The 18,843-nt window shown below is 34.4% G+C and overlaps 1 protein-coding gene and 1 long non-coding RNA gene across 4 annotated transcripts in view; both read right to left on the bottom strand.

The window, feature by feature from the left end:
- Nucleotides 1-16,815, bottom strand: part of LOC132906060 (uncharacterized) — an 82,721-nt gene extending 65,906 nt beyond the window's left edge. The window contains exon 1 of the long non-coding RNA XR_009657930.1: nucleotides 16,725-16,815. This is a non-coding gene — a long non-coding RNA (uncharacterized LOC132906060). The remainder of the gene's footprint in view (nucleotides 1-16,724) is intronic.
- LOC132906575 (fasciclin-1) overlaps nucleotides 1-18,843 on the bottom strand; it is a 386,191-nt gene that overhangs the window by 275,147 nt on the left and 92,201 nt on the right. The gene's annotated exons all lie outside the window — the stretch shown is intronic.

Genomic DNA, 18,843 nt, shown 5'->3' with positions numbered 1-18,843 from the left:
AATAGTCCAACAGTCAGCAAGAATCTTAACTAAGAAGAAACTATATGATCGGGTAGTTTCTTCTATCTCATGAAAAATCCTTTTGCCATTTACATCTCGTTATGGAGGAGAAATCATGGCGGAAAAAGCAGATAGTGACGAATATCTAGTGTATGAGCGTGAGATACCCGAGCTTACATAAATGTATGAGCTGATTGAAGATCGCGAGAAATATTCCGTAGCGTGCAGAAATTTCCATCGATTCGTCGCGTTGACGATTCCGTACGATCCTTCTGCTGAGATATCTTTGACACTTCGGACAAGCTGTGCGAACCAAGGAGCAAGGTGACGCGAAATTTCCTCCATGGAAATCAACTTTGCCGTGGCAGGTGCGCGAGACCGTGTTCGTTGCCTCTTTGTGTGTGGAGCCACCACCAAAAGCTCTCGAACGTGCATTTGTCAGGAACGACCGTGTGAACACGAACGATAGAAAACAATTGTCGAGACGTCGGTTTTCCTCGTGCCAGAATAAAAGACCGTCCGGAATTTTGTCTTCCTACCGAAAGATTCTTTTCTTTTTGCCTCGTTTCAATCGATGCTTTGTTACTGTTATTTCAATGTTCCTGTGGATAAGCAACTTTTAGCTAAAAATAATTTTTTTCCATTGTAGGTCGAATAAGTAAAATTAGGAAAGTTCCTAATAATCGGCATGTCTCCTGCTGTGAGTTCTGATTTATTGTTACAATATAATTAACTTTTCCTTCGTATCGATTATATAAAATGAAACGAAATTTATAGTATCGAACTTGTACATGCTCTAACTTGCAAAAGTAAAACGAAAAAATACCCATGAAATATATTGGAAATATTGGAAAACGTATCGTTAAATATTAAATAAAAAATGAATATTTAAAAACATTAAGACGTATCTATGAAACAAAGTTTGTACGCAGCAACATATTATAAATTATCATTTTTTCCATTGATTCAGGAACTAATATTATCACAAAATATTCAAATACTTCAACCAATGATACAAAATATTTAAAAAATATCTTTTACGGAAGATTATAAATCTGTGTTGATCTCAAAAAATTTCTCAATAATTTGAAAAGATTCATCATTTCGTTTGATTGAACGTGTTTCAATCAAATATGTGCATCAAAGGTAGTATTTATCGCAAAGCGAAATGTAAAGGTTTGGGATGAGTGTGTTTCGTTAGGTACACCAGTATGGTTGTTCAATTGATTTTGCGGCTTTGGTAAATTAGCCAATCAACTGATTTCTCAGTTAATTCTGGACCATACAGGTAACGAGCCGACACGCAGGTACGCCGATGTTTAGCACATAAATTACCTCATAGCGTACACCTGCTTGCTCTGGTTACATAGTAAATGAAATGTATCTCACATATGTTCTACTATACCTTTCGAATCTACGTGTGAATGCTACTGTTTCCAATGTACCTCATATGCAGCAATAAATGATAATTTTACGCGTAAAGCGAATTAGTAATGAAATAGGAAAAGCTGATTTATAGCGAAAGACGCGAACAAACTCAATTCAAAACTTCGAACGTAACACGGAACGCAATGTTTTACCAATCAGATAAACCAGCAAGAAAACTAGCGGATATTCATGAAACAGAATCAAGTACGTTCTTGTCATTTGCACACAGTGGCTACCAAAATTATTTGCACACACCATTATTTTCTATCAAACGATACACTTTAAATTTGTTGTATCAGGTGCTACGTCTCATTTTCATAATATGAAATTTTTATCCTCGTATGAAAATACCACTACAATAAATCATGTGAAACTTAACATACTTGGCCCTAATTATGTAAATGTAATAATAAATATCCGTCGTAAAAAAAAAGACTTGTCGAATTGAGTCACTTCCACAGCAAAGGTACTATATCCTTAAAAAGATTCTCGATCCTAAAATAAATTCAAACAAACAATTTTTCCAATTTTTGTCATCGCGTTCCTGCACTTCTCAATTTGTAAAATTTATCGATGCATCTTCCAATTTTTCTTATTCCCTTTCACGAAACTATACAATTTTTCTCTAAATCGATAGCTGGCGAAAAAGATCATATCCTATCCAACGAGATTCCTACATCATTTACAAGCATTCTCCACCCTTAAGCCTATCTTATTACACCCTTATCGCAAAATCAGATTTTAGATAATAATTAAGGGCGGTTAACGTGCTTGGACGGTTTACGATATAGCAATTCACCTGACTGTTCGATCGACGAATAAATCGCTCGGCTCGTTAGGATCACCTGATACCCTGGCGTTTAATACCTCTCTTTACAACCCTTGCCACGCTAACGAATATCTCTGCCAGAGTCTATCGTCCTTCCAGCTTCGGTCGTCTAGCGTGTACACGCGTGCTCTCCGAATACGCCCCCGAATGTGTACCCGTGCGCACACAAGGGAAAACGGTCGAGGGGCACACGAGCAACAGAAAATCCGCTTACGGAAATGAGGGGTTAGTTTCGAACGTTTCGGTGTGGACGATCGTGCCCGTTCTAATTTGGTACACTCGCCGGTATTACGGCAGCGAGAGGAGGAAACGGTACGTAAACCCGTTATACCTGGTGCACCAGCTGGCGTATGGAAAAGTAAATAGATAGACAGTACGGCGTAAAATTTGACTAAATTGGAAACTTTTCGTTGGCAGCCAGCTGCCACTGGTACAATTGCGACTCCTACCGTGCGCGCTCTTTTCGATGACACGGTCAAACTATTAATTATAAATTGGCACACTTGCTCCTGTCTACGTCCAGCGATTACTCAACGCCAATCGCGATTAATTATAATGCATTGTAATTGGAAACGAGTTGGCATTTACGGATAAAATTTGATAGGATTTGCATGGATTATCGATTCCGAGGGTGATCGTGTTTCTGCTGTTGGGATATCGCGATGGTTACAGCGAGTATCCATGTTCGAGAATAATGAGATATAAGGGGATTTTTCGTTGAGTATTATAATATTCTACGATTAAGACAAATAATAATTATCGAAATGGTTTTTCGTAGGGTGAATGGTTCTTGTTAGAATGTCGAGATAGATAAGAGTATTGACTGATTGTACAAAAACCTTTGATTATAACATTGTTTCGAATTCTTTACAGACAGTCACGCCTATGTGTATTCACGAAACAAATCCATTTGGAGACTATTTCTCCAAATTTCCCATTTCTACCTACGCTTCTCTATCGTCTCTTCCATCTCCAAGAAAAAAAAGCCAATCAATTTTTATGAAATATACTTCCATGAAATAATCGACGATGACATTTCATCTTTATAACTACATTTAATTGCGTAATTGATTATTCGTTATAAGATTATTCTATCGGCCGTGACACTACTCGCGTCCATCATTTTTCTGACGAACATGAAAACGACGTTATGAAAAATGCATACATCGCTCGTTTCTGTTATTCAGTCCGTTGTAAAATCGACTACCGCTGCAAAATCCATACAAAAAACTGCGATCAAAAATTCCACGCATAACCGGTCGGCTAGCGACGCTTTCAGTCGACAGGCTGGATAAAGAACGATGCAACGATAAAAAAGAAGTGGAAGAGGGAAAACGAGAAACAGAGAGAAAAAAATCGTAGATAGACAAAAAAGAGAAGTAGTTGGGAATGTCATAATTGGATAATCGTCGACGTAGGGAAGCGTGTATCACGATGGCGCTTGGGAAATCACCGTTTCGCGACACATGTGACCCGCAAAACGAAGCACGGGACACGCACTAGTCGAGCTTGTTCCAGACCTTGGTGCTCCCGCGTTTTACGAGCGAATGAGGAACGCTCCCTCGAACCTGGATGCCTGAACATGAACCTGCAAAGACCATTGAAACGTTGCCAATAGAACGTTAATCCGGAACGTTCGCTTGTCACTAGCAATTTACTATGTTTCACCTTCGAGCTACGTGGATCAGTGGTACAGATTTTCCTGACAACGTTCTGCAATAGAGGGTTTCAATGAAAATTCTACCGGGTATGCAGAATTAATTCGATCTTAGCCATTCTGCAATTACAGAATATAAATATGTAGGTACTATCTGTGTTTGAAAACAGTTGAAATTTTAATTTGACCATTTATTACGTAATAATCATTCTTTATTGGAAAATCGTACTGTGAGTATGTTTAAAAATATCTAGGGAGACCAATGTGTTCTCTATAGTTGTCAGTTATAATCGATTTCATTGGTTAATATTTAGAATGTTTTTTAGTAGCTATATATTTCTTCAACTAAATTTCTTTATTTCAATCCTTTTTTTTTTAATACATTATAAATATTTCTTCCTTTTTTATAAATATCTAAAAATTATGTACTTTGTTATTTTCAAAGTTATTGCTTCAGAGATTGTGATCTATGCATATCAAAAAGTGAATTATATTTGAAGAAACTTAAGATTAATTGCACGATCTCTTAATAATCAATGATTCCAAGACTTCTGCTTCATTTTGTTATTTTATCGTCTTCCTACATGCTTTCTTCGTTTTGTCTATTTTATCATATACTTTGAAGATAACATTATAGTTATTAATTTTCGAACTTGTACTGTCACTAAGATCGATAACAAATAGCAATGTGATTTTATGAAAACGAATAAACCTAGCATTCAAATCGAATATTTCCCTCTTACATTTGGAAAAAATGTTTTTATAGTAGCGATAGCTTCATTGGAATTTCAAACGCAAATTTTGTTACAGCGGCCAACTTGCAACAGTTGTTGAACGTTTTTGCATAGAGAATACCATTAAAAGTATGGAACTTCAAAACTATCGTAAAAGTTAATTAAGGTGGACAAAAAAACGCATTTCTTTCAAAAATATGTACATAATTTTCCAGACAATTGCCCCCGTGTTGTAACACTACTTCAGAAAATAAATTCACATTATACGCGGGAACTTTATCATGATTTAATTCTATGTTGCGATTTCTCATCATTTTGTTTCCTCACATTTGTCATTTGTTTTCTAATTTGTACTAATCTCAACATTTAAACGATCAAATGAGTATTCTGTTATATTCTAGCTCGATAATTACTACAATTCTATTGTCAACAATAATCAAAACTCAGTAATGAAATTAATGACCATGCGAAATAAGTTACTTTATTCGAGTTCCCTAATAATTCTACACGTGCACACTTTTTTCACGTTATTACTTTGTTTCAATTTTAATAAATTAATTCAAAAATGAACCAAAAGATTAGCAGCTACGATTTGTAATTTCTACGGCAACAAAAGAATTCAAAGAAGCTCTAGAAATGACAATTTAATCGAAGCGACCGCTTCTTCAAGACTTCTTGATATCTTTCGTTATCGACGAACTTTTAATAACGTTGCGTGTCAAAACGGAAAGACAAGAACGAGGCAAAAGTGGACCATGGAATGTCGTCTGCCAATGGCCATACCAGCGAGATATCGGAAATATCGAAAGGACTTTTCACTCCTTTCCATTCTAGATACCGATAATTTTTGCAGAATACCAACCTGAGACGCGAGAGCTTAATTAAAAAATACTTGAGCACTAGTCATTCTGAAGAAAGTCTGCTCGAGTGTGACGAAGGAAACTCGCCAATTTCTGTCAATTGTATTTTAGCTTCGTTCGTCGTCGTCTTTTCTCGCGTTACTTTAAAAGATAATACAGTCAGTGAATTTAGATAATTAATTCTTTTTCAAGAGCAATTAAATTTAGAATATCTTTACATTTGTTTCATTCGTGTTACATCATTAAGTTGATACAAAAGAAACGATCGAGTGAAATATATGTCGATGTGCATTGTGTGTTGTCTACAGTAATTTTGCACAATAATTTTTCTGTAATAATTATTGTTATCTTTGTGTAAGACAAATTCTTAGGTTGATGCACTTCTTCGATATAAGCAATAACGATTAAGTAATTCCATATTTTTAAGAAGTAGTTGCTATCATTTATTCCCATTTTTCATATTATATTTCTACGCGTTATTGTATTTTCAACGTTTCTGCAATCGCACGTTTTTTGAAAAACTTTGACACAAAAGTAGTGACGATGGAAGTGAAGACGAATTTAATAACTCAAATGTACTGGGATTATTTAAGCAATTAGATTCTAATGGATGCTTCTTAACTGAAGTGTAAATAAACAATAAAAATGATCACTTATTTCTCATCAACACAATAGAATTAAATTTGCAAGATTTCCAGACTTGGTATTTGTTTAATACTGAACATATTTAATCTGCTTTGTGCTTGCTTTCTCTCTTCAGAAACAACAGGGCAGAGATTCCTAGTTTCTCATAGTTGATCATGGTTGCTGAGGCGAAATTACATACGTTTCAAAATCCATAGTTCATACCGAATCGTAAACCTAAGTTGCACGCGTTTCTGTTGCTGCCATAAGCAGCGAGGCGAACAACACACGCAGTCGACGATGTTTTACTCGTTCATACTTAATGAGACATAAATATTTTCTCATCTATGGCCTGGCGAAACTGGCTGTTTAGTTAGTTTGTTCTTTCTGTAAGATGTAAAATCATTGTCATGCAATTATTTCGTTGGGAAGAATATCTCGAAAAATAGAATTCACCAGCTTTTGGAATTTAAATTTGAAGGTATTGGATAATCGAAATTTCCTTACACTACATAAGAAAAAGGTTTCCCTGTGATTTGCCTGTGGAAAATTTTCTTCGAAGAGTTATATTACGTTTGTCCTAGGAACTTCATTTTTTCCTTATGTCTTCTGTTCTAAACTTATTTTTTATACTTTTCCTCGTTGCTTCCTTTTTCGTTTTTCTATTTTTCCCTCCACAGCACTGCTTGTTATTTCGATTGCCAGCATGTGCACAGTCTTCCGTACATCGTCTTTTTTATTACCACAACTCTTTTGTTTGGCGCTATTTTTCTACTATAGTAATTCCCTTTTTTTTTGCAAGCGTGCATTGCTTTCTTTACGTCTACAAACTCTTTCCTCGGCACCATTGCGTTCACTACTACAGTTTCTTTGAAAGAGTTGGCTTTTCCTTTCCTTAGAATTCCTTCGAAGTGGAACTGCTTCTTCGAATGTAAAAATTGTTAGAGTCTCGATTTCATCACGGTGAAGCGTACACAAGGAAATCACTGAAAGAAAACTCATGGAAATGATAGATTAGATCCTACCTCTGATTCAAGATGAACACGGAAGTAGTTGTGAACCGGAAAGAAATCCGCAAGAACATTCCAAGTCAGGAAGTCGTCAGGTTCGATTTTGGAGAAATTCATTCAATGATTAGCCAGGACCATTCGTTTCAGATGATCGATGAAAAACTAGCACAGCTCTGGACGATCTTGTTCTCAGATAATTTGAAATTTAGAATGAGATATCGAGCTTGCTCTGATATATACATTATTACGTGTATATTTACGCAGTTCTCCATTAAATATTTCCTTGCTATTGCCTTGATTACATAATTTGTATTCACAACACGAAAACACACGAATACATACATTATTGACTCCATAAATATAGAGATGTTTATCAAGGAAACTCGAAAATATACCTCCGCGTTTATCTTCGCATTTATAATAAAATGGATCTAATTTGATTTGATATGAACCAGGTATCTCAACAAAATAGTTGAAATTGATATCAAATATGCTAACTCGGGAGCGAGATGAAGTACGATAAATTGGCGGAATGAATTGACAGTAACTATAGAGCATGTTATTTCTAGAAATAAGGAGGGTAGGTTTAAGTGCTTATTTTACAGGTTTCCAAAATAAACAAATAATTATCCTAACAAAAAAAAAAAGATACAATTGCTAGCTTTGTACTGATTTTTATGATAGGAATATTTTCACAGAGGAATTTTTCACAAAGTAACTATTTATCATGTTTGCAAATATTAAACATACGAATTTTACTTCTTCCTTCGTCTTAATCGAAAAAGATTATTCACCTCGCTTAATTGTTTACTTTATTTATAAAGATATTTCTATATCATTAATAATATCAAAAGTGTTCGACGTGTAAACATTTGTTCCTCTTAATTAACTTTCTGTTCTATCCAAAAGCACGTACCTTGCAAGATAGTAATGATATCAAAAATGTCTTTTAAGTAACTTCAACTTGTCCAATTCGCATGACAAAGCTAATTTGTTCTACTTCTCGAATGAAGTGCTTTGATAACGAACCCGGTATCATTTTGTAAAACTACTCAGAGCGCAAAAGCGGCGGAAACCATAATCGTCTAGCAAGTACAAATAAGTCGTCAGTCGCAGCTGTGCCGCAAAGTTCAAACTTTGCTCAACATGACATATTCATATTTGTCGCTCAGATTTTCGCTGCTAATTCTCATATCATCACAAATTCGTGGACATCAGCCAGAGAATACTCTGATTAACATTCATTTGCAAATCCTACATCTTTATTCATTTGCCACAAAATGTTCAATACCATCGCATGTGATATTTGATATGCAAATTTGATATGTAAAATGTATGGTATTCATGTAAAAAAATGAATAAACACATTGAATAATTGGCGTATCTCGTTACAGTGTTTATAAAACTTCAAAATGTTTCATACAACACACATATTCACAAAAGGTTTCTGCGCGTGTTCGGATATTCTTATAAGCTATTGTGACAAAAATATCTCAATTTAATTTTCTCATTAACTCATTACGACCCAGGCAGTGAAATAATAAGTAAAAGTTGCACAAACGTAAGTTTATCATAATATGTAAATGAAGAAAGGTTTCGTTTTATCAAATTGCAAGTAATATATTGCATAAAATAATAGACACATCTTGGGAGCCTATTACACAAACTAGAGATACAAAATCAATTTCTATACTTTGGAACAGATACATTAACGTAGTATCATAAAATACTTCAATTTCTTCAAATTTCACAAACTCGTAGCATCCAAATAGAAGGAGGAACAGCGAAGAAAAAGAAAGCTAATTCTTGAAACTCCTATTCGCAATTGCAACGTGAATAGAATCTAATAATCCAAATTGAGCAAAGAAAGAAATTACAAACGAACACGCAACGAAATTTCAATGTCCAATGGATCAAGATTTACTCCAAAGGCTAAAAAGATCACGAAAATTGAACTATGCAGACAAGTCACTTTATCTCGTTGTAGCATTCAAAATATCCTTCGATATCGCGGTGCTTTTCAATTTGAAAACATGTTCGTTTGGATCGCGCGATAAAGCTACGCAAACGAAGCGGTAATAAACTGCGAGAAGCCGAAAGCTCGCAGTGAACGATAGCTTGGCACTGGAGTGAAGATTTCGCTGGTTTTGTCAGGAACTCCGGCATTTGGTTGGACCATAGATATTTCACTTGCCGCTCGATTTCTCGTATATCATCCTCCGTAACACGTGGCGCCATATCCAGAAGGGAATTGCTTGAAGCAGAGTGTCGAGACAGCCACAGGCAGTAGGAGGGTGTGTCCCGTTCAAAAGCAAAGGAGCAGTCGCGTACGGGGCAACAAGGATGCTGCCTTAATTTATCACCGTTCCCAGTGTGACCCGCGTCTTCTGGAGACGTAGCTATCCCTTACAGACGTTCATCCCTTCCAACTCGTGAAGGTTGCCCACGAGAATGCCTCTTAATCAGCTCTGATATGGCTGTCTGTGTTCGGTAAACACCGTTCTCCATTGTACAGTGGCTCTACTATCGTACACTTCCGGGGAAACTCTGATGTTGTTTAGGGAATTGAGGACAATAATATGGATCGATAGGTGACGACACGGCTCTAAGGTGTCGCAACTGGCGCTAATTAAGTGTTCCGGTTAAACACAAACATGCTCTTCCTGTGTTTTAAAAGGTAACAAGGTGTAGTAAATTGTACGGTGCATTCGAAGGCTGGGAACGAGAAAAGCTGGGTAAATGAAGAGAAGATGAAGAGCAGAGACACCAACTTGTGTCCATTCGTTATTTTTCCTTTCTTTTTAATTAATCTTGATCGTAGTATCGTTCGAATAATACGAGTCGAGTTCAGAAGCTGGCATCGATCAAGTCCATAAATTGAAAAGCAAGGGAAAGTGATATTACAAATATTATTTTTTGAATTTATCTTATGTGACGTTGTCTTGTAATAAATGAACTTATGGAAGCAAGTAGTTTGTTTTTTGAAAACATTGAACATCAGTTATATAATAAAATTGAGAAATCGATGAAAAGTTGCTCAGCTACATTCATTTGGCTGAATTCAGAATCGTTTTTATTTATGATCTTGCTATTTGGCTTCCAATTTGTTCTGACCAATGTGGGGAAGAAGCAACTTTCACGCAATTTACCAGTCATTGGTCAAGCAACTACGCAGAAAGGTTAAATTAGTTGGAAACTTGGTTTCATAGCGGTATAGAGTTTTTATCAAAGGCAGATCGGCAGCAAGTTCAGACCACCGCGAGAAATATGCATCGCTATAGCGTTCTCCATGGTTCGAGTTCATCAGGACAACGTGCCATAGCATTAGCATATATTCACCTACGAGCCATGTCGCTGGCTACCAACCGCGGCAGCTATACTAACTCGACTTTGTCGTCCACAACCAGAAGTTACGCTGATAACTTCCGGGCAACGAGTAACGAGTTGGACTGGAAACCTCGAAAAAGGTACAGTGTAGCTTCGTTATCTACCAAACACACGCTTCCAACAAAATCTCTCGTAAAGATGATTTATCTTGCTCCCTAAACGACTATCTTTAGTACAATTGTTTGATAAGCGTTTGATATCACAGCGTTTTGATATATATAACTTCTGATTGAAATAAAATTTCTAATCAGAGAAAAATGAACTACTTCACTAGAGCTTTGAACAATTGGTTTATGGCTGAATGAATGATAGGACAAATAACAATGAAAGTTGTTTTAATATCCTTAAATTTTCATATGAATATCTTGGTTAAATTGAAAGATGCAATCTGGACAAATACATTGTGTATAATGCAAATACTCCAAAAACTTTTCACAAATTATCCTCATCGATAAAATCAAAGTATCGTTCTCGAGCATCGTTCGTTTTCAAGTGTCGTATTTCCTAGCTTGAACCTTCCAAAACGCTTACGTAGAGAATGTATACGTTCACGTAGGGAACCGTTTCCAAATGCCATACAAATTTCCCTGGATATCTCAGTACATCTTTTTTCAAATTCGATTTGACGAATCAAACATGCGGAAATAACGATGTTTGCAACGGATGCTTTAACATATTGATGCATACTGGAAACCATCTTTTGCGAGAAAAATGATACACAAAAATTTGCAACCAAATTCTCACGCATGAAACAATATATATTAGATTTGAATTTTTCCAAGAAATTAATTCATTAACTCACATTTTCATGCGTATGTATGTGTATAGTACAATGCCTATATTTATACTTTTTACATCTTGGAAATTATTGAATTTTTCTTTCAACAACGAATGCAACAATATGGTAAACCAATTGTAATACGTATATCTGAAAGAATTTTGAGAAAAGATTCATTTATTAATTTAAGGAGGAGATTACCAGATACGCAACAAGATACAGAACAAGAATAGCAACACACCCGAACCAGCTGGCAGCTGAAACGTGCAACACAACAAATATCGCAAGAAGACTAAAAAGGAAACACCCAATAGACCTCATAAAAGATATAACATAGAAAACAAAAAAAAAAAACGAAGCTGGCACCCCGCTGGGGGTAGCCGCCCACATGCTATATTATTTTTTATTTATATTTTTTTTCTTCGCCAACAAGATATAACACTTTACCAAATGTCCACAAGGACAAATTGTAAAATAACCAAAATAAAATAAAAAAAAAAAATTATTAATTTAATTTCATCGCGGAATCCTAGTGGGTTACATAGAAAGATAAGTCACAGAAAAATTATAGCAATCCAATGAATTTCCTCCAAGTTACATTGCCATGTATCACCCTATTAGTCTGGTAAAAGTTAAAAGTTACAATTCGAACACTTTCTACGTTTATTGATTTAACCATTTAATCTAATCCTTTAATTTACAACTTCGCTATATCACCAATTATATCAGATAAATAGATCTTCCCATCTACTTAAAAACCTCTTCGTCACAGCTGAACATTTCACACGGTGGCCATTTTTCTCATCTCAAAACAAACCTGACTCTACTATTCATAGGATTTCCTGTTAATTAAAAGTGGCCTGAATTTTCAAGACACTTTTTAATTGGACGACGACAGTCGTTGGAAGATCGAAGTTCCGATGGCACGAACGAATAATACCGAACGAATTGAAGGTAAACGTAGCGTGTTCCGGTTCTTTGCGTCGGAAGGGCGTTTTCCTGGGCGCAGCCTGCCGCTAATTGCTCAGCCACCTGTCGTTATTTAAATTTACTCACGGATCTCGTTTCGCTTTGTTCGCCGGCGGCCCGCGTAATTTAAGAATTTCTACCGTTGTATACGTTTGCAAACGGAACAAGCTATTGTCTTGTTTTCCTGACGAAGAGGAAACAATTTTTCGTCGGTGCATCTCAACGCGTGTATCTAATTTTTTCCCTGCAGATATCCTCTTTTATTTCACTTTGCATCGCGTAAAACTAACTTCCTTCCAGCGCTGGATTTCTCGTGTTTATTACCGTGTTATCAACGAATTTCTAGTTGGTGCATTAATTAATGGCTTAAATGAACTGCCGTTGATTGAATCAATTTATTTCAACGCAAATTCCTATTATACGAACGAAGCACTATTTATAACGAGGAAAATAGAAAATTCAATTGCTTCAATGTTTCATAGCGTAATTTGAAACGATATTAATGTGCATAATTATTATGCCACCTATTGATATTTAATATAAAATATTGATTGTAACTTTATAAACTAGAATTTTCCTAATATTTCTATATATAACTAAATGAAATGATATTTGGTAAAGCTTCCTAATAAACTTTAGGTGTCATAATACTTATGATAAGAGCTTTTCAAGAGTAGCCTCCTTTTTGAAAAATTATTTTTTCTTTCTGCTAAAATAAATTCTTTTAACTTTCACAAATCTCTATAGCGAATAAATCTCATAAGAATTGTAATAAATTATTATTTATCATTAAATTATGGTGTATTTTGCGAATACGATTAATAGAGTGAATATTGTAATCGATGTTCTAAAATTTCCTGTCTGTCTTTTGTTGATAAATCAGGACCAGTGATATATTATTAAAAAACGAAATCCTTTTCACTAATTCCAATTTTGTACCTTTTCCACTGATTCTTTTCAATATTTATCCGAAGCCAATATTCCATTATCTGGTAGTTCATAATAAATAATTCTCTTCTATCTCCACTAAATTCACTATAAAATACTCAATAACCCAATGTATGAATTTCAATTGTGTGAATTGTACGAGCAGCTTAATCCTCAATGAGTTCAAACAAATAAAACTCTACTATAATCATGTCTTCTTTCTTCTTTCTGCAATCAAACTTCTACGACAAAGTACGTGCAACACGTTTGAAACAAAAAGGGGCATTTCATAAACACAGTCATCTATAAACTGTCGCGAACAATAAACGAGAATGTTTAAAAATGTTTTCAAATGTTAGGACGTTACAGGTACGTTAAAATAAATTTAATGTAGAACCGTGTCACAGGATGTAATTTCATATCTCGTAAAATAAAATCTCTTCATTTCATACTTTAATATTTATGGAAGGTATAAAGTATACTTACATATTTATGTATTTTATTTTACTCAGTCACCTAGTTTTAAATGTTCAGTGTATGCTGATATTTGTAAACTTATTTTTAAATCATACAGTTTCTCATTGTTTCGTTTTTGTTCATGTATAGACATTTTTAGAGTTTATTTATCAGTATCGTTGGTAACAGAACACACAGAAAACGTTGCGTCGCGTTAATTTCCCATTTATTCATCAGCGTAATTAGCATTCATTTCCATGTTACTTCATCTCACGTCATTTTGCTCCGTTCCATACCTTTCAAACCATTCTGTTCTGCATTCATATCATTTAATCAAACAGCTCTCTGATTCTATATTTCGTGTTAATACCATGAGAATCGCTTTTCATGAGGAATACTAAAAAAAATTTACCTTTTCCTTCTAATTGTGAATATTTTAAATGTTCATGCACAAATGAGGAAGCAAAAATATTAAAGTTTATCTCTCAATTTTGCTGCCGTGATTGCATACCAAAATATATAATTTTGATTAATTCCAATTATTCCCAAACAGGTATCGCAGTAAACTGCAAACGTTCAATTGTGTTCAAAAACTTGTATAATACTCGACGAAGACAATGACACAATAATTGCACCAACTGCACATTACTGAAGCAATTAAAACGACGAATACATCAGTAATAATAAAAGTATTTTCAAGATATTTTATCTCAATTCATTTACATTTATCGTCGATTAGATTCTCTCTAAATCTGTTTATAAATTGATATATTCGTATTTTCCATAATCGATAAGTAATCAGCGAAAATAAAGTCGTTAATTTTTAAGTATCTGCAAGATTGAACTCTAAAAATGAACTATATTTTCAGGATGGAAGTATTATCAGTTTAGCTAATTAAATTATTCCATTTAGCGAATGTCACAACTTAAGAACCATTCTAATCTAATATTTCAATTAAATTAATACTAACTTCTCTAGTTACGTCGCTTGTAAATCAACGACCACAAAGGCTTATCATATCCCCATGAGACTTCTCCAAATTACTAATTTAGTTAACAGTTAATATTCCAATAGCTACAAATTACTCGAAACGAAATACATTTTCAACATATTACAACATATTTACTAGCGTTTCGAAGCACAAACAAGAATCCTTTCATCGGATCCTTTCGATACGAATGAAAACTAAGAAGCTAGGACGGCGTAGTGACAATTAAGGGGATGTCCTGAATTACAATCTTCTCAAACAGCGTCTTTTTGTGATTTTTTTAGAAGGGAAAGAAATAAATGAAGTTATTGAATTTTGAGGTATTGTTTTATATACATTTAACGAATACAAAAAAATTTTTTTTAAGTAAAAATAAAGATTTCTAAGCCTATTTCATGGGCTACAGTTTTCAATCAGTGGAAAAGATCCACCTCGTAATTCTTGACTGAAACAAAAACCCAAAGGAAGGATTAAATTATTATATATTTTTCTTCTCGATGAACCAAAAAAGTTCGTCAGAAAGTTTATTTAAATAATTGTTATAGCACCTTAAAGTTTATTTTTTCTTTTTATAAAACACATTTTTTTAAACCCGCCTAAATTTTTAATTTTACACTATTTTCTGCCTTTTTTTTAGTTCATCGAGAAAAAAAATATATAATAATTTAATCCTCTTTTAGCTTTTTGTTATAATTTTTTTTACTTTAAACAAATATTTTTGTATTCGTTAAACATATATAAAACCATACCTCAAAATTCAATAACTTCATTTCTTTCTTTCCTTTCTAAAAAAAATCACAAAAAGACGCTCTTTTATAACATTCCAATTCAGGACACCCTCTTAAATGGCATTAAGTACCTCTAAAAAAAAAAAAAAAAAACGACCTTGGAAAGGTAGAATACACAATGTACACTCGTACAACACCATTCACTGAACCGCGAATGAATAATGCGGATTCATCGAAGGAACGAAGAGCAGGTGACGCGTCCATCGATGGAACCGATTGACCAACTTCCTGTGTTTCAATTTTCAGCGATAATTTCTGGTTTCACGTTCGACCCTTCGCGCCTCCATTATACCAACCAATCGACCGTAAACAGTTTTTCGATTGACGCGCCAGCCAAGAAGGGAAAATCGGCTCCGTCGCCTTCCGCCTCGCTCGAGCACAAAAGAAACGTGCACCGTGTAATTAAAGATAACCAGGCGCTGTTTATAACAAGGTTCCGTTAATGAGCAGCTATTGTTTCGTTTCTTGTCGGGAAACTGCGCCTACTTGTCGTTATCCGATAGCGGCAAATTTTTTAACGCAGATACATTTCCATGTACAACGTAATTATACATATTTGGTTCGGAGCTATTAGAAAGACAATAGTGATTGTAGTTGTTTATGGTATTTCACCCTGTTATTGTTCTTTTTCACGGGTTAGGTGTCTGAGAAACTTCGTGGCAACTTTTACAAGCGTCATTAGCCTTCTTTTATGTCTTATTGCGAAATAAGGTGTAAACGTTTCTTTCTTTTTCTTTTCTACTTTCTGGTACGTGTTTCGTTAAATGTAGGGTGGTTTTCGTTTTTAAGAAGACATCTTCTCGATTGAATTCCTTATATGACAGTAACGTGTATAATTCGATAGTAACTGTGCGGAGATGCTCAAGTAATTTCAGTCTCCGAACAACGTATCTCAATATACCGTAACATCAACGCAACGTAGAGTTAATGCTAAACTTGTACATAAATTTTCAATGCTTTCGCGACACTTCTACGATCTATGTAGAAATATTCTATAAATCTACGATTATCTTTGTGTTCTAAATTCGTCGACCTCTCAATTTCTCGGTCGATATAATCATTTTAAAAGTATTTCATTCCATCGTTCTTTAGTTCTGCGAAGAGAAATTTCTATGGGAAACTACGTATCATTCTGAATATTTTTGCGCTTCAATTAAAAAGAAAAAATTAAAGGAAAAATATAGGAGTCACTTTAATAAACACCCGACACACATTCGAAGTGAAACGCCGGAAACTCGAGTTGAAAGTATAAAGACGATATCAATAATATTCAGGATGCGTTGCTTACGTGAAAGAAGAGAGGAAAAGCACTCGTGTCCTGGCGATATAGCACGTTCACGACATGATTTATGAAAACACGAGAAACCCATGCGGCTTACCTGGAACAAAAACGAGAAGAGTTTATAAATTTTCGTCAAGCGTGGCCATTACCTCGAGGACCGCAATTTTTCTGAAGTACTACGGGGTCGTTTCGGTAGATATTGCCGGGAAATCGATTTCAATCGCGATTCAGCGAATGAAGAGGCAAACCCTAGAGGTTAGTGCAATTTACACTTCTTCAATTTCTGATTACGTGCTGGAACGTTTATATTTTCATTTGTCAAGGTATAATATCGACGTTATTCACGAATCAAATGGGAAAAGAAATTTTAACAACATTAACGGGAATCAACGCAAGTCAATATACGTATTTCATCTGTAAATTCAGAACGAATTTAAACAAAATGTCGTAAATAGACATTTTGTTGTTGAGAGAAACTTATACTCTACGTTGTTATCCAAATATAGTCACGTAACTTTTATTAAAACGCGTATTTCTGTTATAAATTGCAAATATTGTACGAACTATGTAATAAATGCCAAGTATCACAAATTTCTTCCGCAAAATATGTTCCAGTATATTTGATGAGTAAATATAAAAATGAAATGAAATATATAAATGAAACACAAATACGAGTTCGTATATGATTTATTAGAAAGCCGTAATAAAAATAACAAATAACAGTATAGATATGTTTCGTGTTCGATGTAATAGTCAGAAATTGCGAAGTTAGAACATTAACATGAATGATAGGCAGGTCGAAGACCTGTTAGAACAAACGCGTGTTATATTTTATGTTGTTAAGAACTGATAACGAAATTGTGTTTCATCTCTCGAACTAAAAATGATTTATGTGACAATTTTTCTCAGTTTTCATAATTTCTCTACTGCCCCGTTATCCTTCCATTTACTTTTTCTTACTTTCTTGTTCTATCTTATATTTATTCATAGAATTTTCTAGCACTATTATACGAAAAAAACCTGAGACACTCGGTATATAAATTGCGCAAGCCTTTTAAAGTATACGTCTTCGTTGAACCAGGCAAAGATAAAACATTCTCTTTAAAGAATTTTTATACGTTCATACATTAAAATAGGTAATCATCCTGGTTATATAGAGATCAATAAATTAAAAACTACTGATACACGTAAATCGTGCTATTAAAGTTCGTGTATGGACATCGCGATGTTATGCGAAAACCAATAGAGACTGATAAAGCTCGAACTCTATTCGAAACAATAATTTAACCGAACTTTTTCACGCGGTCTATACTGCACGCGAAGTACATTATTAAAAGTTTCATGACAAAATTTTGAAGTTTCATATTTTCCATATATTCGTGCACCATTGTACAATACACAGTACACTGCAGTCATAAAGATAAGGGAGAGTCACGTATTAAAATTCCAACTATGTTAATTTTTCAGCCTGAATTTTCATTATAAAACTTATCCCATATAAAATATTCATATATGCATTGAATCAGTATTCAAGTTCTTGTCAATTTTACAACCTGATAAAGATATACAGTAGCGGACAAAAGTTTAAGACGAAATGGAAGAAATAAATAATTGATTTACTTTCCATAAAAAATATAAATACGGTGTTCTACTTTTGGTATTAACTAATTGTACATTTGTTTGTACACTTAGAAAAAAAATTTCATTTTGATATTTTGCTCAATAGCTAAGTTATAAAAAAGGAACGAAATCTGTATAATATTTCGTCGGTCAAAAGTTTAAGACTATACAAAAAATATTAATTTTTGGTTAAAAAATATACACAATTTTTGTTTAAATTCAATATTTTGTTCAATATCCGTTATTTCTTATCCCTTCGGTACATCTTCTTGGCATAGAATCTATTAATTTTTTATATTAATCTACCGTAATATTATTCCAGGCTGTTTCAATCGTAGAGTAAAGTTCATTTAAATTTTTCGGTTTATAACCTTGTACTGTCTTTTTTATGATGCTTCACAAATTCTCGATTGGGTTAATGTCTGGTGATTGCGACGGCCACGGCAGCACGGTGATATTTTCTTCTTGAAAAAACTGTTTCACAACCCGAGCCGTGTGCTTCGGA

This window comes from Bombus pascuorum, chromosome 4 (genome assembly GCF_905332965.1).
Source record: "Bombus pascuorum chromosome 4, iyBomPasc1.1, whole genome shotgun sequence".
NCBI classification, from domain to species: domain Eukaryota; kingdom Metazoa; phylum Arthropoda; class Insecta; order Hymenoptera; family Apidae; genus Bombus; species Bombus pascuorum.
This window is presented reverse-complemented; position numbering and strand designations above follow the sequence as displayed.